The sequence below is a fragment of the Camelus ferus genome, chromosome 3 (assembly GCF_009834535.1).
Source record: "Camelus ferus isolate YT-003-E chromosome 3, BCGSAC_Cfer_1.0, whole genome shotgun sequence".
Classification (NCBI taxonomy): domain Eukaryota; kingdom Metazoa; phylum Chordata; class Mammalia; order Artiodactyla; family Camelidae; genus Camelus; species Camelus ferus.
The window spans coordinates 72,635,141-72,662,554 of NC_045698.1; the positions used below are offsets into that span (position 1 = coordinate 72,635,141).

The 27,414-nt window shown below is 32.5% G+C and overlaps 1 long non-coding RNA gene across 1 annotated transcript in view; it reads left to right on the forward strand.

The window, feature by feature from the left end:
- Positions 1-715: 715 nt before the first annotated feature.
- The window catches only part of LOC116662642, a 370,728-nt gene continuing 344,029 nt past the window's right edge, over positions 716-27,414 (forward strand). The window contains exon 1 of the long non-coding RNA XR_004318621.1: positions 716-908. This is a non-coding gene — a long non-coding RNA (uncharacterized LOC116662642). The remainder of the gene's footprint in view (positions 909-27,414) is intronic.

The window sequence follows — 27,414 nt, forward strand, 5'->3', positions numbered from 1 at the left end:
AGGAACTAATTTTAAATTCGGTCTGTCACATTAATTAAACAGGGAGGCCATTCACTGACGTGGCTCTAATACCTTGGCTGCCTACCGTAAGCAAACCAAAATCTAAGCCCGTAAATGCCTCAAGGTTGTGAAATCAAAACGCTGAGGAGAACCGATTCCAAAGGCCAGCTAGGCTACAAGCTCCAGCCAATCAACAATCTCCTTACTCTGCGTCTACCGTCTCTCTGTAACAGTCTCTCCCGGAGCTCCCGTCAGGTGGAGCACTAGTAACCACTACCGGTTTGGCACAGCCGACTCAAACAGGTATTTTGCTCAGATGAATTCTTAAAAATTTTAATATACTTCAGTTTATCTGTTACCAGTTCTGGTATCAAAAGAAGGGGCCAGAGGAGACCCCTGAGGGCCCCCAAAGCAACGAACAACCAGGCTGAGGTACCTTCGAGCCGCTTGAGCGCCCCGCTTTCCTGCCGCCTCAGGAGCTGATGGGTACATTATTCTCTCAGAAACCCGGTTTTAGCTCTGCAGCTTTTGCCTTATGAGCTTTCGGACTTTATCTGAGCACTTCTTGTTTCTGACTGAGTCCAGAAACCTCAACAGTCTGACTGCACTTCCTTTTCTGACCGAATCCAGAAACCGCTGGAGTCTGACTGGGTCTGACGAAAACGTCAGACTGGTTCCGGGGTCAGAGTAGGTCCAATTTAGAAACAGAACCAGTTCCGGGGTCAGAATGAATCCAACTTAGAAACTAGGCTGCTCCGGGTCGAAGTGGGTCTGACTTAAACCGAACTGGGTCCCGTGTGAGACCTCGGTGAATTAAAATTTGTTTTAAGGCTGAACAAGTAGGTTGAGTTTACCACAGATAGTCTTGAATTACAGCGGCTGCAGTGGAGAAATTTGAACCGTCTTAGGTAAGTTTATCCGTTTTTGAAGTACCCTAGAGAAAAAGTATGCTTTGACATCACCTGTCACCGTTTATTACTACTTTTAAATGGCTTTTAAAGGGAAAATGTCATTACGTAATCTCCATTTTATTTGTACTGTGAAGTAGTTTTGTGTGTGTGTTGAAATCAAATTAATTTTCTTTCAGGATGTAGAGAACTGTTTTTCAGATAAAAAAAAAACCTACCCTTCAAAAAAGTCACAATCTCCCATTATGACAGATAAAAATATTTGTGAGAAACTATCTCTATTAAATAAAATACAACATTGGATTGCAGTTTATGGTAATAATAGGTTATCCCTCTTTGACTTTTTGGTCTAAAAAGGTGATGTTTATGGAGAGATTTGTTACTTTAACTATGCTTCACTTAACAAAATTCTAAAATTAATAGTGAATGTTCATTACAAAGTGGCACAAAGAGTATATATACCATCTGTGACCTACTAATTGATGATCTCATCATGTGTTTCAATACAATTTGATTTATTTGCCTTTAAATGTGACCACAAATCTGTCATGAAGACACTTTCAGTTCTTTTCTTACTCTTTAACAATGCCACACAATTCAAATAGTTATACTACGTTGTGACATCTCTGATTATATATAAAGGGCATCTTCACAATCAGTCATATTATTTACTAGATTTCATATGTCCTTAAATTAAGCTTTTTGCTGTTGAGCTATTGGACTTTAATCACAAAATTGGTAATAAAAATTATTTTCAGAATCTTAATATATTTTTTTAAGTTTTACTATGGAAAAATTAAAATAAATTCAAAAGCAGGAAGAATGATGAAACTCATGTACCCATAACCTAGTACATTATTTTTTCATTGATTCAGTAACATAGTAACAGAAATTTGGTGGTTTAAAACAGCATAGATTATCATTTAGTATTTCTAGAGGTCAGAAGTCAGAAATGAATCTCACTGGGCTAAAAATGAGGGCTATATTCCCTTTTTGGAGACTCTAGGGGAGAATATGTTTTCTTGTGCTTCAAGAGGCTTCTACAGCCTTATGGTGTCATTTTTCCATCTTCAAAGCCAGCAACATCAGGCCAAGTGTTTTTCATTTTGCCATCTCCCTAGTTTTACCTTTTCTGCTTTCCTCTTCTACTTATAAGGAGCCTGATGATACATTAATTGTCTCCCCCACCTCCCACTTCTCTGTGCTGCAGGGTCTTCCAGGATAATTCCCCCATCTCAAGGTCAGTTGATGAGCAAACTTTCATCTGCAACCTTGATTTTCCCTTGCCGTATAACAAGATATTCACAGGTTTCAGGAATTAAGACCTGGATCTCTTTTAGGGGTGGGGTTAGTCATTTTTCTGCCTCCTATACCTACCACAATTATCAACATTTTGTCGTATTATCTGTCTCCCTTCCTTCTCCAACAGCATACATACCCAAACTTTTTTCTTGTGTTTATTTGCTTCAGTTTTATATTTAAGCAAATCTGACTTCCTAAAACTCCACTTATAAATATTTCTGTGTGTATCTCAGTAGGTAAAGACATTTGTTTAATAATAACTGAAACAAAATAACATCTTATAAAAATAATTCTACAATGTGATCTAATACCTACTCAATTTCTGATGTTTCCTCATTGTCTCAAAAACATCTTCTACAATTGGTGATAGAGGCAGGATCAAAAGAAGTTTCATGTGTTTTATTTACTTGCTCTGTATGTTAAATTTCCTTTACTCTATAACCATTAGCCATCTACATTTTTCTCTGTTGTGTTATTTAATGGTTGATGCTGCTTAATTGTGTGTGAAATTACTTAGAATTTTCCAAACTTTGGATTTGGTTGATTACCGCTTCATAGCATAGTTTAACATGAACTTTTATCCTTCATATTGCCTATAAACTGGTAGTTAGATCCAGGAGTATTTTTGTGCATATTTTTCCCGCCTCCCCTTCCCTGACAAGAATATGTTATTGTACTGTGTGTAATTTATATTGTATCATATTAGGTAACATGGTGTGTAGTTACCTCAATTTTAGTGATTTAAGAATGATTATTAGATTCAGGAGTTGTCAATCTGATCTGTTATAAAGTTCCTCTTCAACCATTCACTTAATGACTTCAGCAGCAGTTGATAATAGTTGCCAAGACATTGTGAGAGCACCTTTCAGGAGCTTCCTCTGTCATATCTAACGTTGTTCAATGTTCTGTGAAAAATATACATACTTTCTAGGGATTTAATGGTAGGAAAAAGGAGGTCCATTGGTAACTAATCAACTTTTCTGTCTACAGGAATATATAGCTCTTAACTTTTGTCTCCACTTGAGTTTTTTACCCATCAGAATTTTGATGATACGTTTTCAAAGAGAGTACAACAAAGTGACTTATAATCTTTACAGAGACAATAGTACTGATAATATTACAGAGAATGTTGGGATTCCTATATTGTGTGTGTGGGAGGTATACTTATTTTTTGTGTTTTCTATGAGGATATACACAAAAACTGAATCCAGAAAGATTCTTTGGAAACTATTACCTTCATTTGTACTATAGTATTTAATCTCTTTTTAAGATACTATTATCCTTATTTAGGAAAAGACTGGATGATTATGTGTTTCTTTCTTTTTTTTTTTACTGTCTAAAATATGTTAAGGTCTTTATATTACAGCAAAGTTCTAGTCACATATTCTAATTATCTAATTAGTATAAGTACTGTACATGAAAATTGCATAATTAGGACATATAATTAATTAACAGTTAAAAGGTATTATTAATTGGCATCCACAATGTCTATGTTTATGCTTTACTTTTAGTAACAAGTATAACTTAGTAAATTATTTTTATAAATATAGGGGCTTTAAAAATCAAATTGTGGACACTAATTTGATGGTCAAAAAATAAAAGGCTGAGCATATTAATCAGATAATGACTTTAGTCATGAAAGCTATTTTTCAAACTGCCTCACAAGAGAATAAATTTATTCTTTTGTTTTATGAGTACTCCTGAACAAGCACCCATTAGTGTAATATTTGATCTTGCAATATTTTCATGAATGTGCTGTATAATAGTCTTTGGAGAAATGTTAGATCTTACATTTCTATTTCTTATTCTTAATTATAGATACTATAATGTAAGGTCTGTTATCAAATATTTTCAACAAAAACTTTGAACCCATTTGGTAAGTAAATCACTTTTTTGGTAATCAATTCTTTATATATAAAAAAGAATAAAGCCTATATCTGACTGTATATCTCATACATTCAAAATATACTTTATCCCATGTGCACGTTCATATGTCAGTATTAAGCATTTATGACTGATTTTTTTAATCTTACAACTACTCATGTTTAACTTTTAATGTGTTTCCTATTTGACTATATATCACACACTTCAGAAATATTTTAGAAGCCATATTCCATTCTTCACGAATATGAAACATCACAAAGATGCCCTTTATCACAACTCAAATACCTACAATACTGTATATTTGTCCTATGATATTTGCTTTGTTCTAACTTTAGCAATCATTCATTTCTACTGATTAATAAATTCTCTCAAAGCCTTTACAAGGCTGTGTTTATGAAAAATCTTAGTATAGTGCCTAGATCGTAATATGAAGGAACTTAAGTTGATTTATTAAAACTACAAGTATTCTAAAAAGGCCATTGATCAGTAATATTTTAAATCCAATATTTTAACATTTATTATTAAATTCCACTATTATTTCTAAATTAAAATGTCTAGTGTCTCTTTTTCCATATTCCCCTCTAGAGAATATATTCCTCTGGAGAATACATTCTAAAGAATGAGTAGAAACAAGAATACATAATATACTTAATACCCACCTGAGAAGTTTCAGTTTATATTCTTTGCCTCAGTTCACTATTCACTTTTGCCACCTTAAATTACTCCCAGAATACAGCCTCCAGTTATTTTCATGCACTTCAAGTCAGTTTGGACTATGCTTACAAAACCACTTTTTACACTCTTATTTCCAAAAAAAGTCATTTGAACCCCAGAACAAATTATTCGTACTCATATCTCATTTTGTTTTCTTTTTCCACTTACCACTATAAAATTATCATGTTCCTTTTATGCTGTTGTTCTTTGAAGTTATAATTTAGTAGTTTATTAGCTATGTACTCCCAAATGTCTCTGCACTTCAACCACTCTATGCCTGCCCAAAAATATTTCTATGAGAATAGGGACTCAGTCTATCTCATTTATTACTGTATCCCCCAGCTCTGAAAACAGGGGTTGGCACAGGAGATATACTAAGTAAACATCTCCTTGTAGCTTAGTCTTTGAGATTTCTGCATATTTTTTTTCCTTTTAATTACTGTTATGTGTTTTCTTTTAGATGTAGTGTATCTGATTCTCATCACTAATTGAATTATCCAATTGGCATTACTGATTTCCATATTTTTCTGTTTGTTCAGGCAGACAGAGGTTTTTGAATACGCTAATCAGTCAAGACCATTTTCTGAACTCCTTCTTACCTCCACTGTAACTTGTCCTACTAAATAATGTCAGGCATGCCTTATCATCTGTTCTCTTAAAATTGCATGTGTAAACTCAGGTAAAATGAGAAGCTGAATGTCCTTTGCTGCTCAGTCTTTTATTTTGCTTGTTGAATCTATCTAAAGATATTTTGAGATGTTGACAACTAATACATAGTTCTATTAAACTTACAATTGGTAACATTTATGACATATAAATAAAAAATTAATGGGTGACTTTTTAAACCAGCAGTATTACTTATCTTTATTTTAAGTATCTTGTCCTTTATCCTAATTTCGTTTTGAAGCAGTTCTGCTTATCATGAGCAATATTTGATTTTTCAGTTCTGCTCAAGTTCAATATGGTACATTTCTACTCACTTTCAAAGTCCTGGACTGTATTAGAATAACTTTATGGATAGTTTTAGTGACATTGTTACCAGGAGGAAGGGAATAAAAGTTACCTCAATTCTTAGTCACCCCCAAAAAATGAATATTTAACAGGAGACAGAGAGTGTGATATAAACAGAAGATTTTATTAGTTAAGTAAAAAGGTGGTAAAATTAGTACACCCCTGAGAATTGGGGGCGGGCCAACCCAGGAGAGGAAAAATGGCGGTGCTCCTTTGTTTTCCCTTTTCTTATATCCTGGCTTAGGGGCATTTTCTTGATTGATTGATTGATTGATTGATTGATGACTCATGTTCTTTGAGTTCTCAGGCTGACTGACAACTCAAGTTGCTTGTGCTCAGGCACGCTCATCTCTTTTACACATGTTTTTACACATAATGCACACAGAGAAACCTGCAGGAGGGGGTTCAAACTGTAATGTTAATTACATTATAATGAGCATTGGGTCAACTTAAGCCTGGTCCTTCTGTCTACTGCAGCCGCAGCATTCGATTCTAGCCGGCTTCTTTGCTGGCCCTCATTTAGAGAAAGTAAAAGTTCTTGGAGCCACTTATCCTTAGCACAGCTATACTGTTATTTTCTGGGTTGCTCCCTCCCCCTTCCTCTCCCCTTGCCCAGGGCTCATTTCTACCTAACTGCCTAACAACTTTTTTTTCACATGTGTTAACGAAGTTTTTTGTTTTGTTTTGTTTCTTTTTAGTAGTGTCTTCTGTAGTTCCTTGAAATTATAATTTAATATTTGAAAATCACAAAACCACCAATGCCACCTTATGTTAATATAATATTGCTAATGTTCAGTTTTGTTTCATATCCAGTAATGTCCAACCTAAAGAATGTTATGTCACACAAACGGTGACTTTAACTAGGAATAAAAATCTTCATAATAATAAAATAGAATTTAGATGATTATACAGCAGTAAAAGTTGTAAGTAAAAACTCTGTATGAAATTGATCTTCAGACATGAATTTTATATATTTTTTTATCATTTCCATTTTACAGAGTGATAAATTCCTGAAGGGTTTTATTTAGATTTAGCCAAAAGTTGCAGCATATTTCAAAATATATAGGTTCTACCTATTTTCCTTAAGACAGTACTTTAATTGTTCTTCCTTTTTTTCCCTCTTCAGGGAAAATAAAATTTAAATAATGTATGATCTTGTCATATTTTGTGGACAAATTAACTGATCAGGAAGTGTGATAAGAGAGATTCTATTGGGCATATAGGTCATTTTCAGGAAATTTATATATATGTATGTATGTGTGTGTGTATATATATATATATATATATAGGCAACCTTTAAAATAATGTATTTGTATTCTTAGTATTGTAGAAATACTAATAAAAGGAATGTTTACAAAAATATTTCCAGTAGGGAAATTGCTTTCAACACTTTCAATAATTGATACTGTCTTGATACCTACATTTTTAAAGCACATAAATTCCTTCATTCATAAGGAAAGAACTCTTAAGTTCTTTTCTGAGTCTGCATAAAATCTTAGTTCAACTTTACTTGCTGTAAAAATCATTTCCATATTAAATAAATAAATAAACAATTAGTAGGTTGCCTCCTAGTGCAAGTACTATGAAATATTTGTTCTTTCCCTTGAAAGTTCTTAATTTATGTATAGACATCTCTCATGGTTCCAGAATATTTTGAGGTTAAACATCACTGCTTCCATAGTTAAAAAGGTGATATAGTTTCAAAAACAGACAGCTCCAACCTGGTAAACTTCATCTGGAACCTCCTTAGTTTAATATACCTTACAAAGTTTTCAGGTGCCCCCATGTTCCAATGTCTTGATCATGCAGAATGACAGAAAGCTGTGGTTCTTAAATTTTTTTCAATATGACATATAGTAAACAATGTATTTTTATCATATTCAGTACATAACATTTATTAAATATTTTCATGTGCTACTCACTCATCTATGTCTGGGCACTGGGCATTCAAAAATAAAGAGTCAAAAATTCTTGCCTCTATGGAGCTAATAATATAGTCTGTCTCTGTCTCTCTCCCATTATTCCTTTGTATAAGCAGTGAATTCTTGTATCTTTCATTCCATCCATCCCATTCTATCCTATTATCTTCTTTTTAGCTATAAAAAAAAAAATAAGTTGCTCTTTAAGGCCCACTCATTGATTCATGACTCAGTAATGGATCTTGACTTCCCCTTTGGCAAATATTATCATATCAGAATTACAAACATTTAACAGAGTTATTAAAGCAGCTTAGAATTAGTTTTATATTATTATTTCTGTCTCACTGTTGTCTTCTATCACCAACTTAAAAATCTAGTTTTTTCACTGAGCTACTTTTGAGATCAAACTCTCTGAATCTACGTTTATGTAACCTGTTCTTAATTTAAATGGAGAATCTTATATTTATTTCTGTAAAATTTTTCTTTATTGGTTTCACTCCATCATTCAAGCCTATCAATATTTTTAACTCTACCACTGTCATAAAATATATTAGATAATCCTCCTAAATCTATCATCCACAAATACGAAAAGGGTAGCTTCTATGTCATGATCCAAGTCACTATTGAAAAATATCATGAATTCCTGAGTTCTCCTCTAGAGATCTCCTTCTTTTTGGCATTGATCCATTAATCAACAATTTAGAGTTATATTTGCATGTCAAAACATGATTCTCCCTTAATTATCCTATGTCTCAGTCTGCATTTTCCCTTTAACTAAAAAGTTCTAACAGACTGTAGGATACATACTGAATTCTTAATTTTTATGTTCCCCTGAGACAATAATAACCTGTCAGAAATATATATTTAAGTTTCTGTTTATTCCAGTCCCAACCAGTTTCAACCAGTAATAGCCTTCAGTTTACATGTTCAGTTCCAGAGTGAATGAGATTCTGATATCCTAGTGTGCTGGGACTCATTCTCAGAAATAAGGGAATCTAGATATAGCAATCTCTCTGATACATGTTCTTTAGGGATAAGCAGTGTTCTTGGTGGTTGCAAGATCATTCAGCTCTTCCTCCTCAACTTCTCAGTGATTTCCAACTGATAGGATTTCTGTCTTAGTCAAAAGGTCTTAATGTCCATTACAGCTCTTGAATAGGACTAAAATCTGGATAGCTGGAGCTAGACAGACACTCTTCATTTAGTCCAAAAATCTCCATTTTTTTTGGCCAGACATTTTACTTTGGGTATAATTTATATTCACCTCATAGAATGTTATTAACAGGATATCACTAACAAGATGTTTTCCTTAGATAAGAGCATAGGGCAAGGTACTAACCAGAGATGCATTTGAATCCTTACTCAATTCACCAATTAATTTTGAGATGTTGAAAATTTCTAAGTCTCTATTACTTCATCTATAACCCATAATTAGAAATAGAAATCTTACCTATCTAACAAGGTTCTTGTAAGAATGGAGATTATGTTGTAAACAGTAGTCTAAATGTACACTAAATGATAGATTTAACCATCAATTGGTATATTACTATCATCCTTTAAACTGGGTCACTGATTCATCTATAGAAACTCTGAATTCATAATCCAAGGGGAAAATAATCTTCATTTCTACAGCATTGTCTTATGCTAATGGTGCTGTCTCTCTTTATCTCTACATAAAATTCTGTCATCCCTCCATATTGTCAATCTCTCTTACTCTACCTTGCTAGAGTAGAGTACGTGGGCATTTTATTCTTATGGGTGTTTGTATGAAAGACCTGACAACTACAAGTCCTAGCTCTGAAATCACTGGGCAGATAATTTAATCTCTCTGAGCCCCATTTCCCTCATTTGTAAAACAAGTAACTAACATTACATTGAGGCAGTGTTTTAATAGTTAGAGATTATGTGTGTTTGTGTGTGTGTATAAAGTACTTAGCACAATGATTGGCACACACAGAGTGATCAATATATGGTAGCTATTATTATTTCTAGATTTTTTTCTATTCAGTTATAGAATGTGATCCTTAGTATAGAAGAAAAGAAAAAGAGATTTTCAGACATTCTTATCTTCTTTTTAACAGAGATTTTTTCTGTCCTTTCACAAAATCACAATTATCTTTCAAACCTTTTCCCTACCTTCCTCTTTAAGCAACAAATTAATAAATCAAGAAGAATAGCCAAATTCCCAGTGAGGGGGAAAGTGTAGTACAAAATACTTCTTGCATTGTAGTGAAGAAGCCATCTTACTATGAAAAGTTGAGGAGTTAGTAATTAATAGCATGGCCTTTTAAGTCAGGCATACAGAACTGGGTTTGAATTTAATCCAGACATTTGCTTGCTGAGTCACAATGTAAAAGTTACTTAGCCTTTCTTACCTATTTCTTCTTAAGTAAAATGGGTGTAATAATAGTATGCCTTTGTTGAGTATAAAGTGATATTTATGAAAAATGTTTAAAAGCTTAAAACTTAGTACAGTGTCTAGCAGGTAGCAAATAATTGATAAATAGAATCTCATTGCTGTCTCCTTGTGCTCCATTTAAAACGTACTTTCACTTCATAATATTCATAATATTATTCTCTGATAATGATGGTCAAAACTATTTTACCTTTGTAATCTGAATTTTCACAATGTATTTATTGCCCGGGATTCTCAAATAAGATCATGTAGATGCTTTGTAGTGTTTCTTATAAATTAACCATGTAAAGGCTGGTACTCACTCAAAGCTGGGTGCCAAGAGTTTTGCGTGATCACAGAATTTACATACCTGAAAAATAAATTGTGATCCCAAGAAATACCTAGTTTCTGCCAGTAATTATAGTCATGAAAGGCCATCAATAAATTTTGTTATTGTTTAGCTGTTTTTATTGCTATAATAGTAGCTGTAATTATCACTACATGGTCTAACATTTTACCCATGTCAAAAGACTGTATCCTGACACATAAGAGACTCCCAGGTTTTCCTAGTTGGGAAGACAAATGTTAGAATTCTGAGATTCTTCATTCATATGAGTAAGATTATATGTTGGAAAGCATCTTGTAGATATATTATCTTCCCACCTGGACTAAGTACCTCTAAAGGGGAAAGTGCATTTTCTAGTCTCTATTTCATCCCCATTGAAGGTCTTCACAGAGAACAGTATTAACTTATTTGAACTACTGAAAAAATTGGTCTAAAATTCAAGTATCCATTTACAAAACAGTCACTCATGACAAATCTTCTGTGTTTTACAAATTATATTAAGGCTAAGGATACAGTGATAACCAGAACACTGACCCTGCCTTCCAGGAAGTGTCTTGGTCAGGGGATATGAATAGGCACATATATATGTAACTGAACAAAATGCAATGCTTTATTATTCCAGAATTAGGAAAAATCTATTGAAAGAGAGGGGGAAATATTTGATTTTATTTAAGGCTTTACAGAGAAGGCAACATTAGAGCCATGAGAAGGTCAGTGCATGTACTAGAGATTAGGCTCTCAAGAATTAAATTAGTTGAAATAGCAAGTTAAGAGTCTCAACTGAACAGAGAGAGAGAAAAGAAAGAAGGGAAAGAATGGGAGAGCAGGAGAGAGGAGGGAGGAAAAAGGAGGGGAAAGTATAATAGGGAAGGGAAAAGAAATACATGAAATGACCAATAGTAGGTCTTTAAACATCCTATTGCTACTAAAGGATATTGATGAGATTCTAGTGGTATCAGATTACTGGTATAAATAACCAAGCCCTAAATCAATAAATCAATATTTTGATTATTATATATTCTTTTAAAACTGCTCAGTTTTCAGCCACACACACAAAAAATAATAAATAATTTTATTTCCAAGGTTACTGAGATTTGGAATTTATATTCCAAGATTTAGGTAAAATTTTAAAAATTCTATCCACCTGACCACTAATATATTGGAAAGGATGTGTTAAACACTAAATCAAAATTTTCTCATGTAAGTCAAATTTCTGAAACTTTTTTAACCTTTAGGGATTTTTATCATTTTTCTAGATGATGTCAGAATTACCTTTTGACAATTTATTTGTATGATTTAGATAAGTTCATACTGGTGTAGGTTATCTCATAAACCATATTACCAATCACATTTCATAGAGGGAGTTAGAATTTAAAAGAAAAAAATTACTTTATGTTACTTGTGAGTTTATTTCTAATAGGAAGCATATTCTTTATTCAGTTTTGTAGCAGTACTTTTACTTATTTAATAAAAAATTGTGTAATTCTTTGAACTTTAAAAGTTTAACTCTGAGACCAAATTCAATACTTGATTGGTAATAATGTTTATCTATTTTTATCAATGCAGCTTTACAAAATTGTATCATAAATAATTTACCTTATGTAATATTACTGAATCTTTAAAATTAATAAATATAAATTATAATAATACATGTTTAAGATAAAGTCTTATTTAGTCAGAAAAAAATCAATTTAAAAAGATAGTTTAAAGCAAGTGTGAATTGTTTGAATGGTCCAGCTGGTTATTTCCATTCCATTTTTCACATTGAAACTTAAATTATCTATGTCATAAAACAGAATTTTATAGATTATTGACAATATTTTGAATTATATCCAAAGTACAAGAATAGCCTTTAAGTTCATCTGTCTGTTTCATCCCAATTGGCCAACAGTTTCTCTTAAGTTCTGCTAATTGGTATAGAAATAAATCATAAGCCTATTTTAATCTAAGATATAAGGTCATATAGTAATAATGTAGTAATAATGTGCTGTTCTTTTTACTGGCAGAGATTTTACAGATAATTATTTTTCTTAGAGTCAGCATACAACAAATTTAACAATGGATTAATAGTATTATATTAATTATGATGATTGAACTAATTTCCCTAAGGCTCTTACACACACTGATCATGACAAATAATACACAATTATTTACACAGATTGATGGAAAATTCAAATTTAAATGTATCAAAAATTTTTGTTTTTGTTATTTTGACTTGTTGAATAAGAGTAAGCACGTTACTGGTATTTGAAGAAGAAAAATAAGATTCACAAGTATCAAGCTACACTGACAGGTTTTGGTTAAGAATGGCAGGCTAAGGTGAAAATGTTTAATTGACCGAAGTAATAAGTACTAGGCAACACATCAATGGATAAGTGGCATACTTTTTGTGCTACAGAAAGAAGATTGTAGATTGGGGTACCACAACTAACTTGCCGTAATACCTGTTCAGTCTCTTACTGGTGTAAAAAGGATATTTCTGTTTCCCATAACTGAGGGGAAAGTAGATAGTTTCCAGAAGGAAGAAATGCATGCACAGAAAAAAAAAAAAAAGCACACTTTATAAGAATATGTTCAAGTTAAAATATACAATGTAAATTCATTAAGAGGATTTCCTGTGGGGAGATGGAAATTAGAGTAAGGCATGATGATAATTAAAAAGATATACTGTCTCTAATGTATAGAATCAAGTAAAACTTTAAGGAAAATAATATCTTACCAAAATTTACCCAGATAAAAGCAGAAAACCTAAGTCTGAGAAAACAACAATGCTCTATTATTAATTACCCAGCATTATAAAAAAGTAAAAATGATTTTGAGAAAATGTTGAAATTGGAATATTATTGATAATATAAAATAACATTATGGAAATAAAGTGCTTCATATAAGTGGAATCATACAGTCATAAAGACATACAAACAGCGCATACCTCTTTTTTTGACTAGCTTATTTCACTTTGTATAATTTCCTCAAGATTCATTCATGTTGTATTTTATGTCACACTTTCCTTCCTTTGTAAGGCTGAGTAATGTTCTATTCTATGTATATGGATCACTTTGTTTATCCATTCATGGTGTGATGGACACTTGAGTTACTTTTACATTTTAACTATTGTGAATAATGCTGTTATGAATGTGGGCATATAAATATCTCTTTGAGACCCTGCTTTGAATTCTTTTCAATATAAACCCAGACGTGGAATTGCTAGATCATATGGTAATTCCATTTTAAATTTTTTGGGGAGCCACCATAATGTTTTCCACAATAGCTGTACCATTTTACATTCCAACAACAATGCACAGGGTTAAAATTTCTCCACATTCCATCATTTTTTTCTGTGTTTTTTTTTTTAATAGTAACCATCTCAATTAGTGTGAATTGATACCTCACTGTAGTTTTAATTTGCATTTCCCTAATGATTAGTGATATTGAGCATCTTTTATGTGCTTATTGGCCTTTTGTATAACTTCTTTGGAGAAATGTCTATTTAAGTCCTTTGTCCATTTTTGAATCAAGTTGTTTGCTTTTTGGTGTTAAATTTTAAAACTCAATGTAGTATAAACATTAACCCTTTATTAGATATGTGGTATGCAAGTATTTTCTCTGATTCTTCTTTTTTATTATGTATAGATAGGGTCTTTTAAACTTTTCGCAACTTTCTAAAAATTTTTAATGAAGCTCAGTTTGTCTACATTTTCTTTTGTTGCCTGTGCCTTCGGTGTCATATCCAGGAATCATGGTCAAATCCAAAGCTTTTTGCCCTGTTTTCCTCTAAGAGTTTTTTACTTTCAGGTCTTATATTTAGGTTTTTGATATATTGCATTAATTTTTTGTTTATGGTAGTATGTGAGCATCCAACTTTATTCTTTTACATGTGCATATCTAGTTTTTCCAGCACCATTTGTTGAAAAGACTTTTTTTTTTTTTTTTTTTTTCCCATTGAATGGTGTTGGCACTCTTGTTGAAAATAATTTGACCATGTATGCAAGGGTCTATTTCTATCCACTCTATTCTGTTCCACTGGTCTATATGTCTGTCTTTTTGCCAGTATCAGACAATTTTGATTATTGTAGCATTATATTAAGTCTTGCAATGAAGAAGTGTCAGTCCTCCAGTTTTGTTCTTTTTCAGAATTCAGAATTGTTTTGGCTATTTGGGTTTCCTTGATTTTCCATATGAATATTAGGGTGGATTTTTTTTATTTCTACAAAAAACTGTTTTGTTTTGTTTTTTTGATATGAATTGAATTAGTTCTGTTCATCACTTTGGGTAGTATTGACATCTTAACAATGCAGATCTTACTTGACTTACAGTGGGTTTATGTCCTCATAAGTCTATCATAAATTAAAAATATTAGAAGTTGAAAATGCATTTAATACACCTAACATACCAAACATTATAGCTTAGCCTAGTGTACCTTAAATGTGCTCAAAACAATTACATCAGCCTAGAGTTGGGCAAAATCATCTAACATAAATCCTATTTTACAATAAAGTTTTAAAATATCTCTTATAATACATTAAATACTGTACCAAAAGTGAAAAACAGAATGATTGTATGGGTACAGAATGGTTATAGATGTATTGGTTGTTTGCCCTCATGATTTCATGGCTGACTGGGAGCAAGGGCTTGCTGCCACTGCCCAGCATCTAGAGACAATATCATACTGCAAATTGTTAGCCCAGAAAAAGATCAAAATTCAAAATTTGTAGTAAGGTTTCTACTGAATGAGTATGAATTTCACACTATCATGAAGTTGAAAAATTGTAATAAACCATCATAAACTGGGACAATCTGTATTAAGTCTTCCAATCCATGAACATAGATATCTTTCCCTTTATTAACATCTTTATAGAAATGTTTTATAGTTTTTACTGTACAAGTCTTTTACTTTCTTAGATAAGTTAATTCCTAAATATTCTTTTTTATGCTATTACAAGTGAAATTGTTTTCTTAATTTCTTTTTCAGATTTTTGTTTGTTGTTAGTGTATAGAAATCCAACTGATTTTTGTATCCTGCTTCATATCTTGCTACTTTTTGGAATTTGTTAGTTCTACTAGTTTTTTGGTGGACTCTTTAGAGCTTTCTACATACATACCGAGTTGTCTAGATCATGTCATCTATGAATAGAGATAATATTACTTCTTCCTCTCTGATTAGGATATCTTTCATTTAATTATTTAGTTTTTGATTAATTACTCTGTCTAGGACTTACAGTTCCTAGCCAGAACTGTTAAATAGAAGTGGTAAAAGTGGGCATCCACTGAATAGAAATGGTAAATGAATAGAAATGTTAAAAGTGGGCATCCTTGCCTTATTCCTGATCTTAGTGGAAAAGCTTTCACTCTTTCACTTCTAAGTATAGTTTTTGCTGTGGATTTTTTCAAATACATGATTTATTATGTTGATTTCTTTCTATTTCTAGTTTGTTGAATAGAAATGGTAAAAGTGGGCATGCTTGCCTTATTCCTGATCTTGTGGAAAAGCTTTCTCTCTGAGAATGGTTTTTGCTGCGGATTTTTTCATATGTCATTTATTATGTTAATTTCCTTCTATTTCTGGTTTGTTGAGTGTTTTTATCATGAGAGTCTGTTAAATTTTGTCAGATGCTTTTGCTGTAATCATGTGGTTTTTAGCCTTATTCTGTTAATATGGTATATCACATTGATCAATTTTTATATGTTGAAGAATATTTGCAATCTAGGAAAATAATCCCATGTGATTGATATGCTGCTGAATTCAGTTTGCCAGTATTTTGTTGAGGATTTTTGCATTGATGTTCATAAAAGATACTGGTCTGTAGTTTTCCTTTTTTGTAGTCTGTTTGCCTTGCTTGGTATCAGGATAGTGATTCAGGGAGTGTTCCCTCCTCTTAAATTTTTTGGAAAAAAATGAGAAGGATTGGTGTTCATTCTGTTGTAAATATTTGAAGTCTTCAGACCAGTGAAGTCTTCAGGTCTGGGCTTTTGTCAGATTTTTATTACTGATTTATTCTTACTAGTTATGAGTCTATTCAGAGTTCTCTTTTTTATTGTTCATGTTTAGGAGTATTAATCTGATTCAAACAGCCGGAGCCAAAAAAAAAAAAAAAAAGTTGTGAGTTGCCACTATATGATCTTTCCTAGCTACTATTTCCTATCTACATATTTTCGTTATTACCTTATGGAAATATTTAGCTCCTTGAAAAAGACAATATTAAGTATGACCCAGAACCTTAGAGAATAAAATGTTCTGTATGGCCGTATTTGTCAAAATGTCTAGCTTCAATCTACACACTGAGACATTTTTATTTTAATTGTTTAGTTGAGAATTCTCCAAGGAACTTGCCTGCCTTCTTTATGTAGAATATAGTAAACATAATTTGAATTTTCTTTTAGCATCCAGGCCATTATTATAAAATTAGTTTTTGTATTGTTTTATAGCAGTAATGGCTCCAAGACATAGTAAGGTGTTTAGGACTCTTGGCATGATTTTAGTCATGTTTATCCATTTTTTAGTTCTTTTTCTTGCTATCTCACTGTTATCTTCCTCCCATAAAGACAACAAAGTAGAAATCCCTCATCATCTTTTCAACTCAATATAATGCGCTTTAAAACAAAATAATGTAGCATATCTAAGCTTTGTATAATGCAAGAGGAGCTGGGATCTGAGTGAAGGGATGGGGAATTTCCCAGTGTGTAAAGGGCACAACCTTAATATATTTACTGTGATTTTTAACTAGCTGGCCGGACACCTACACATTCTCTTCAAATGTGAAATAACTGATTTATTTGCCTGGAAAATTAAGCCTAATGCCTTACCTGCTTTATGGGGTGTAAATTACAAGGAAAGCAAGATTGAGAGGAAAGGGAAAGTGAAGCTAGGAAGATGTATCTTCATAAAGATCCTTTGCACAGATATGTCTCTAAAGACTCTATAAGAAGATGATGGGAGAAGAATTTGCTCTTTGACTTCGTTGACTGAAATAAATGTGCAGCCTAAAAGTTGAGTTATGTTTTATTTGGCCGGAGGACTTGAGCCGGGATGATAGCCTCTCAGATCTCTCTGAGGGACTCCTCCTAAGAGTTAGGAGAATAGCTAAGATATATAGGAGCTTTACAATGCAAAGACCAGGTAGTTGGAACAATAAAAGATTACTTGTTATCTAAAGAAAAACAGGCATCACAAGTTAAAGAATTTAGTGCTTTTCTATGTAAGGGAGGAAGCAAACATTGGGCTCATTGAATTCATTCCTTTGACAAGCATCTAGATAGCTAGGGCCAGTATCTTGTCCTTTATTATTCTGAGTCCCATGAGAGTACACCATTGTGAGTGGCTGCAGAGGCTGGGCTGCAGGCTTGTCTTCACTGTGGGGGGTGGCGGCAGCAACTGATGACTTGATGGCTTCAGCATTCTTTGTTTACTGATATGGTTCGCAGTATTTTTCATTCACAGCTTCCATGTCTCATTCATCAACATTTGCCTCACAGAGGTAGTTCCCTTACACATTGTGCTGTTTGTCCTCTTAGAGCCATTACCAGAGACACCAGGTTTCACTATAGCAATGACAGCACCTAATTTTAATCTGCAGGGTTCAGGGCAGGCCGTCAAGTGGATATGAACTGGCAGTCTTCCCTTCTGGGCCCAGTAAGCTACTACACTTGTATGAACTCACAGTGGGCCTCTTGTCTTCCGGCCCCCTGGGAACAGACTCTCCAGGGAAGGAGACCAGATGGCCTTAAACAGGCATGAAGCAGGTGAATGTTGGGTTGTGTCTCTGAGAGATATGGGAGTCTGAGAGCACCTCATGTAGAGAGAAAGATCAGTCAAGTAGGCTGAGGGTCACAAAAACCCTGCCCCTCTGAGAGGTAGATACTGCACTGTATGAGTCTGCTTCTAATGATGACACAAACGCCCTTTGGGCCTTCAGAAATGCTTCTGGTGCTAGGTGATCTTTCTCAAGGATCAGCACAGAATCCAGTAGAAATTCATGACTGAGGGATCCATACCACACAGAATCTAGATCCAAATATATTTCAAGTTCTCACTGAGTAAGGGAACACCAAAACAAGTAATCTAAAGGATGTCCTTCACCTTCTTATTTGTTTGATGACCAGTAAAACTTCTGAGTGTAGTTTTCACTTTCGATATATATGTAATTTTTTCTATACATGTGTATTATTTAGTGTTTGTAAATTGTTTGGCAGGGCACATGTGGAACCAGAGAGAAAGTAGACAACAATTTTTTTGAAGTACACATTGTGATGTTTTGTGAAGATTTTCTTCAATATTTATTTCTGGAGACTGAATTATTCATTACAGACTGATCATAAAACCACAAATTGGGAGTTATTTATAGAGGTTTTCTTCTACAGTTATTGAATTAACTTATGTTGAAATATGAAGATGAAATGACACTTTAAATACGTATCTTGTCTCTTCTATATTAGGCAAATAACTAAGTTTGTTTCTCATGCTCTCTGATTTAAAAATTTCTACTTAAAGCTAGTAGTTTTTGCTACTCTGAAAATAATTCTTAATGAAGTTGAAACTTAATGAATTAGCAAGCTCATACACACAAACACAGAAGTTATTAATTAGTCAACTTCATCAGCACACTATAAGCCCAGTTATGGGCTAAGTAATAATATAATTTAATTTTATGTGTTTCTCCCAAGCACTAGGCATAGAAAAAAATCTCACTAAAATGCTAATAAAATCTCGGAACTTTCTTTTAAAAGGAATCATTCTGCCTATCCATTTATTCCCTAGCTAACACTACTCTTTTTATCAAGTCATTAAAGAAAAAAAAAAAGGTTGCTTTGAAAGAAAAAAGAATTCATTCACTTGGGCATTGTCTCTCTGCATTCCTATGTCTTTCCGGGAAGGAGCAGGACAGGATTTCAATAATCCTAACTTCTGGGCATCCTGAGAAAACTGTTTGTTTCAAATCCATACAAATGCTGAAACACAACATCTGAAGAGGGTGATGGTGATTTTACTATGGTAATTCAGTGAGAAGTAATCTTAACATTGACTGAGGATTAAGTAAATGGTGAGAAAATGGAGATCCCCTTGTACCCAGCAGTCCTTATAACTGCTAATTTACTACATGATGCTAATTAAATGAAGTTAGCTTCATAATAGCAATGTATGGTGCCTGTGTAGGAAAGCTGTTAACATAATTATATCTCTAACACAGGGGGCAAAGCAGATTACAATTATTAGAAAGCCATGGGATATAGGCTACTGTGAGTGTTACAACATTGGAAAGTGGATTTACAATCGTTAATTTCCCATATGCAATGTGTATTTTATATTTAAGGTCCTTTTCGTTAGATGGCATCTAATAGAGATATTTGAAAAATAAGTATCCTTCTGTAACTGATCAATTTTCAAGTTCAAAAGAGAGAGAGTGTGTGTATTTATGTGTTTATGTAGGTAAAATATATTTTGGTGTGCAATTTCCTGCCTTGTCAAAATATTACATCTTTTGAAAGATGTATGATGTGACAGTTATTTATGAAACTGTAAATAATAGTTGATCTATAAGAATGAAAGTACCTTAATATTCAGTATTGTATCCCACATCTTACATGATCTCTACCTCTTATCTCCCACTATGGCAACATATTATTAAATATCAGTCAAATATTCCAGACTGGAAAAGGACAAATTCTCAAAGGTAAAGGTATTTTCAAAGCCAGTTTACCTTAGTAAATATTATTGGCATTCAATAGTGCACTAACTTCAACATTTTAGAGACAAAAAGTTGCCATAATAAACCTACCCATTTTTAAAAACTTTGTTTATATGTTTTTAGTTATTAGTTTTAAGAGGAGGTATACAACTTATAGTACAACAGAAATATGAACAATGTAAAGATAATTTAAGTAAAGGTAAAATTTCCAGAATGAATATTCTGGAGCTGTAGTATTCAAACATTAACAAAATGAAAAAAATTACTATACCTAAAACATGCTGTCATATAAAATATAATAAATACTTGAAATAGTGTTGCCATTGAATTCTGGTTCATCTGAATTTTTGAAAATTCTAAAGTGTTCTAGTGCTTGCCCAGAATATCAGAATATCATAGAATACATTTAGAATAATTGATTTAGAATAATTGATTAAGGATAAAGGCTCTGAAACCATTTCTATTCTCTGGAATGCATTATAAAAGAAACTGGATGCTTATTGATGAGAGAAGTGTCAACATTTGTACATTTTCTTCTATATTTCAGAAACTTTATATATATATATAGAGAGAGAGAGAGTCTATGTATCTAGATAGATAGATAGATAGATAGATATAGAGAGAGAGTCTCATTTAAATTTCAAAACAACTATACAAGGCAAGCGTTGTTATTGTCTTGCTTTTATTAATAAGGAGTCACAGATCCAGAATGTTGCACTACTTATCTACCTAACCTCTCTCCATATCTAGTTATTTGTACGCTGTGGACCATGCAGTCTTGCTAGCTAGTATACAAGGGTGCCAATTAAGGCCTCAGAATTTATTTTTACAGTGTAACAGAAATGTAATTTTTGTTTAGGCAATTTTTATGATGAAGAAAAGAACAGAAAATGATGTGAATATATCCATAACCCAGAATATGTAAATATTATATTTTCATTTTTTGTGTGTACATTTGTATTCTGAGTTCCATTTTCTTGATTAGCCCTTAGAGTAATTATATTTATGAATTTAATGTGTCATATCACCACTTATGTTTTAATATCAGATATATACCTATAGCTAAAAACATTATATAAAAATACATTTATTTTGTATAAATTTTTTCATACTGAACTTATGCAATGCTCCTCACTTAACATTAAGTTTTTACATGTGTATCTATGTTTGAAAATACAGATTTAAATCACCGATAATGGGTATGGAGAAATTAATACAATAGAATAATATATAGCAGTTTAAATAAATGAAATAGATTTCTAGTCAGTTGGAATATATTCTGTTCTCAAACAAAATCTGTTTTATTTTAAATGATAAAATAAGTGGCATGCTTATGGTTGTGTTGTCAGGCATTGGTTAGAGAAGCATAAATTAATTGAAAAAAGGAACTTATAGTTCTACCTTTGAATTTTGATAACATTTTGCAAAAAAGGAATTAATTGATAACACACTCACAAGTGAAAATTTGCCACTTTATTTTGTGTCTTTCTCAGTTTTTTTCTAATTTTTATTGTGAATGTGTTTGGCATTTCTACTCTGTGGCATAGTTATGGACGCATGCATGTACATGTGTATATACATGTTTATAGTCATATATATGTATATATCCATGAATGTATATATTCATGTACATTGTATTTGAGAAATTATAAAAATAGAAATATAGGAAGGGGATAGTATGTAAAGATAATATATATAGTATTATATATATAATGCACACACATATTTCACATATTAGTGTTTTGTCTCTTGTTAAAAGCTTTAAAATTTTTAAATCCCCAGTGCCTATATTTTAACTTGTGATGATAATCCCTTTATGTTTTTCTCATTATCTTTATGCTCTCTCTAGGTTTATGTAACTTACTTTTATTTATCTATCCACTGAGATTTGTATTTCAATGTGCATTAGTTAGGCAATGTGGCTTGAGGATAACAGAAAACCAGAATAAAATACCTTGCACAATAAAGTCCAGAGATAGTATAGCCCCAAGGATAGGTTTATTATGCAATTCAGTTCATATCTTCAATATAAAATTCCATTTTATTTCTTTGTTTTGCCGTTACTATACACACCTTTATAATTCTACTGATTGCCTATATATAATTATTCATAATGTATAACAAATAATGTAATATATTCATATTATACTATATCATTATATAAATATTACTGTGTTATAGAAGAATATCCACATAGAACACAATTCAGTTGAAGAAGATGAACTTTTTTTTTCTTATTAGGAGCTTGAAATTATTTTTTATCATGTCTACTTGAGCCGAATTGTGGTATATTCCCATTCTAAAACTAAATTATTAGCTATGCAGTGGGATTTTTCCTTGTACCCAACCAGACCTATCCTTGAAAGTTGGGCTTGAATGAGCATCCTTTGAGACACTTAATTAGGTTGAAGAATAGTAAATATCAGAAAAAGTAAGATAGGATTTCCATTTGAAGGAAAAATGGGGAAATAGTGCTGACAAAACAAACATTGTCATGGTGTAGTCACTGTGTTTTCAAGCTTAGGAACATTATTTTGCTTTTGTCCTAAAATTATCTCTTCTTTTGCATATAGTCCTATACTTCTTTATCTTTCAATTTAACTTTAATTTTCAAATATACTTATTTTATAGTTTTTTTCATATTGTTTTAATATTGCTCATTCAGTGGGTCCTTAATTATTTTCATTCTTATTCAGGTTTTTTCCTTTTTTTTTTTTTTTTGCAGTATTTTTATCTTACACTCATCTCATACAGTTATTTCTCTCTAGTTCAAAATTCTAAGTAATGAAAAAAAATAACATGATTTATGAACTTTGGGGTAGTAATTTCTTACAGTTTATTTTTTTCCTGCTCAAGCACTTAGTCAAAGGTAGGCATCTCCTTAACTTTTTCTAAGTGGTGAACACTGTGCCTCTAATCTTCATTTCTTACATGGCCATGTCAAAGAGAAACTAAGCTAGACACTAAAGTGGTGAGATACATTTTATTCAGTTGTAATTATTGCAGTTGGTAAGATGATACCCCATAAACTGAATTCACCCTTCATCTTTGCAGAAGGGACAACTTTTTAAAGGTAAAGTGGGAGAAAAAGGAGGGAAAACTGCAGGTGCTTGAGCAGAGTCAGAGAAGAGGAAATTCATAAAAAGCAGGAAGTGGTGGGTGCTGGTCAATGTGTCTAGACCACCTGGGTGTGCTTACTGGTGCTTCTAGACCTTAGGCTTCTACCCTCCCACGGACTGGGAGACAGAAGCCCAGTGTTCAAATGTTGGCTAAAGCAAACAGTAAATTCTTTTGGCAGCACTAAGCTTTCTCAGGCAGATGTTTTAAAGGGAACTAGGGTCATCCTAGGGATGTGATCTTGAGCTGTTAGAAACTATGCAACTATGTTAGTCTTTTTCAAGTTTATTATGTATATGTGTATGTGTGTGTGTGTGTATGAAGAGGGTGTGGTGATGGTATCGATAAAATTATAAGTGCTGATTTGATACAAGTTTTGTTTTGTTTTTTTAATTGAAGTATAGTCATTTACAATGTGTCAATTTCTGGTGCACAGCATAATGTCCCAGTCATGCATATATATACATATATTGATTTTCATATTCTTTTTCATTAGAAGTTATTATATGATATTGAATATAGTTCCCTGTGCTATACAGAAGAAATTTCTTTTTTTAATCTATTTTTATATATAGTGGTTAACCTTTGCAGATCTCAAACTCCCAAATTTACCTCTTTCCGTACTCTTCCCCAGTTACTATAAGATTGTTTACTATGTCTGTGAGTCTATTTCTGCTTTGTAGATGAGTTCATTAGTGTCCTCTTTTTTCTTTTTCTTTCTTTTTTAGATTCCACATATGAATGATATCATATGGTATTTTTCTCTCTCTTTCTGGCTTACTTCACTTAGAATGATGACCTCCAGGTCCATCCATGTTGCTGCATTATTTCATTATTTTTATGGCTGAGTAATACTCCATTGTATGAATATACAACTTCTTTATCCAGTAATCTTTTGGTGAATACTTAGATTTCTTCCATGTCTTGGCTATTATAAGTAGTGCTGCTATGGGGTGCATATTGCATTGAATTAGAGTTTCCTCTGGATAAATGCCCAGGAGTGGGATTGCTGAATCATATGGCAACTCCGTTTTTAGTTTTTTTGAGGAATCTCTGAACTGTTTTCCATAATGGCTACACCAAACTACATTCCCACCAGCAGTGTAGGAGGGTTCCCTTTTCTCCACACCGTCTCCAGTATTTATCATTTGTGGAGTTTTGAATGATGGCCATTCTGTCTGGTGTGAGATGATACCTCATTGTAGTTTTGATTTGCATTTGTCTGATAATTACCAATATTGAGCATTTTTTCTTGTGCCTGTTGGCCTGTTGTATGTCTTCACTGGAGAATTGCTTGTTTAAGGTTTCTGCTCATTTTTGGATTGGGTTGTTTGTTGTTGTTGTTATTAAGTTATATAAGCTGTTTATATATGCTGGAAATTAAACCTCTGTCAGTTACAACATTTGCAAATATTTTCTCCCATTCCGTAGGTTGCATTTTGTTTGACTTATGGTTTCTTTTGCTGTGTAAAAGCTTATATGTTTAATTAAGTCCCATTTGTTTATTTCTGCTTTTATTTATATTGCCCAGGTAGATTGCCCTAGGAGAACATAGCTAAGATTTTTGTCAGAGCATATTTTGCCTATGTTTTCTTCTAGGAGGTTTATTGTGTCTTGTTTTATGTTTAAGTCTTTAAGCCATTTTGAGTTTATTTTTGTGTATGGTGTGCAAGGGTATTCTAACTTCATTAATTTGCATGTGGCTGGCCAGTTTTCCCAATTCTACTTGCTGAAGAGACTGTCTTTTCTCCAGTGTATATTCTTGCCTCCTTTGTTGAAGATTAATTGACTGTAGGTCTGTGGGTTATTTCTGGGCTCTCTATTCTGTTCTATTGATCCATATGTTTGTTTTTATGCCAATTCCACTGTTTTGATTACTATAGTTCCATAGTATTGTCTGAAGTCTGGGAGGGTTATTCCTCAAGCTTCATTCTTTTTCTTCAGTATTGCTTGGCGATTCTGGGTCTTTTGTGTTTCCATATAAATTTTAGGGTTATTTGTTCTAGTTCTGTGAGAAATATCCTGGATAATTTCATAGGGATCACATTAAATCTATAGATTGCCTTGGACAGTATGGCTGTTTTAACAATATTAATTCTTCCAATCCAAGAGCATGGGATGTCTTTCCATTTCTTTAAGTCATCTTTGATTTCCTTAATCAATGTTTTATAGTTTTACATGTATAAGTCTTTCACCTCCTTGGTCAGATTTATTCCTAAGTATTGTATTTTTGGGGATGCAATTTTAAAAGGGATTGTTTCTTTACTTTCTTTTTGTGGTGTTTCATTGTTAGTGTAAAGAAAGACAGCTGATTTCCGTATGTTCATAAAATAGTTTTTAATATGGAAAGATTGAGTCCTAGTCAAGAAGAGGGCGAGGAGCCTGACTAGAGTTTGGTCTAGAAGAGTCTCTGTCATCCATCACTTAAAGTTTCAGCAGTTTTTCTTTCTATAGCAAAGGCTATATTCCTCTTTCCCAAAAGGAAGCATGTATTTGCTGGGTCAAGTTTGGGGAGAATTATCCCAAGTGATTTGCTACAAAGAACAAGTGGGTTCTCTCACTTGAATTTCTCTCTTCTTTTCTGGTTCATGGTGGTTTTTCTTTTATTTGAAAATTGTCTGCTGTTTGAAAATTTATCATAGTTTATTTTAAAGTTTGACTTTTCTGAGATTGTAAGAGACAATCCACTTCAGCAAAATCAGTAAAAAATTAAAATAACTTTTTCTGTAATATCATATTGCTAGAGGAATGATAGAAAAAAAATTTTTTTTAAGTTTTTGATGTTACCAATCCAGTATTTTAACAACTCAAATATTTACCAATAGTTTGCATAAATAATTAATGAACAATATCATTACTATTTAATTCAAGAAATACTTATTAAATCTCTATTATTTTCTAAAACTAAATTGGTATCGTAGATACACAATGTAAGTTGAAGTTGAAATGTTATACTGGCATGTCTTATTGGAAATAAATAGCCTAATAAGTTTGATTCTGTTATCCTAATACTGTAGAATCTTCAAAATTATTTCTGTTGGTTCCCTAAGGATGTTTTAACTCCTATGTATATAATAGAAAGAATGGTAGACAGATATAAAGCTATCTATTTATATGAGAGTGTGAAAAGCCAAATTAACTAAGAAGTATATAGCCATTCTAAAGAAGTTTTGAGATAACTAAAATATTACCCTAAAGTGTATTTTATTCTGTCCATCAAATACACTCATTTGCTTACATATAATCTATTCTTTATGGTTTAGATAGTACCTAAACTGCATTTGTAGAATCTAAAGTCACTAATTATACTTTCATTAAGGGCTTTGAGTTCTACAGTCTACGTGGTTTAATTTTTTCACTCCTGATATTATCTCTCTTACATATTCCACTTACTACATAACGAAACTACAGTTTTTATGGAGTATTGTGTGCCCTCTGAATTTGTAGTTGTATTTCCATAGTATATATGTATCATGACTGAGGCAGAAGAAAATTATTGTTACAAAAAATAACTGTGGCAATTTTCTACATTTTTTTCCCTGAATCCTCCTCCTGCATATTACTTGCGAATATTTAACTCAAGTGATTGAAACTGAAACTGTGGTTTGAACATGATTGCCTAAATTAAACCAAGTGTTTTCTTGTGAGCTTTCTGAGACAGTTCCATAACATGTAGGGGAGAAAGACATATGAACCCAGAGTGCCCAGAGCTGTGTAATACACATTAGTTTTAAATGAATTTCTATTTGAAAAAAATAGAAGCATTTCCTTAGATACTTAACCATAGGTGAAAGAGCGTACTCTCTTGTAAAAATCGTTATGTGATTAGGATATTAATAAGCAAGGCATATAGATTGATAAAAAATATGGTTCTTCTGCTTAATGGATTTATAATCCACTTGGGAGATTGGCAATTTAGCTAAACAATATCATGCTTATGCTAAATTCCAAGTTAGCCTTTTAAATAAAAAGAGCTAGGAAGACAGAAACAGAAATGATTGTCAGGCTAAAGATGTTGACAGGAAATTGTCAGAGAGCAGCTGGAGATTAGACTGGTACTCAGTGGAGGCAAGATACGTTTCAGATTAAAGTTTATAAACTCAAATGCCAGTGGGAGTCAATCCACAACTCAAGTGAA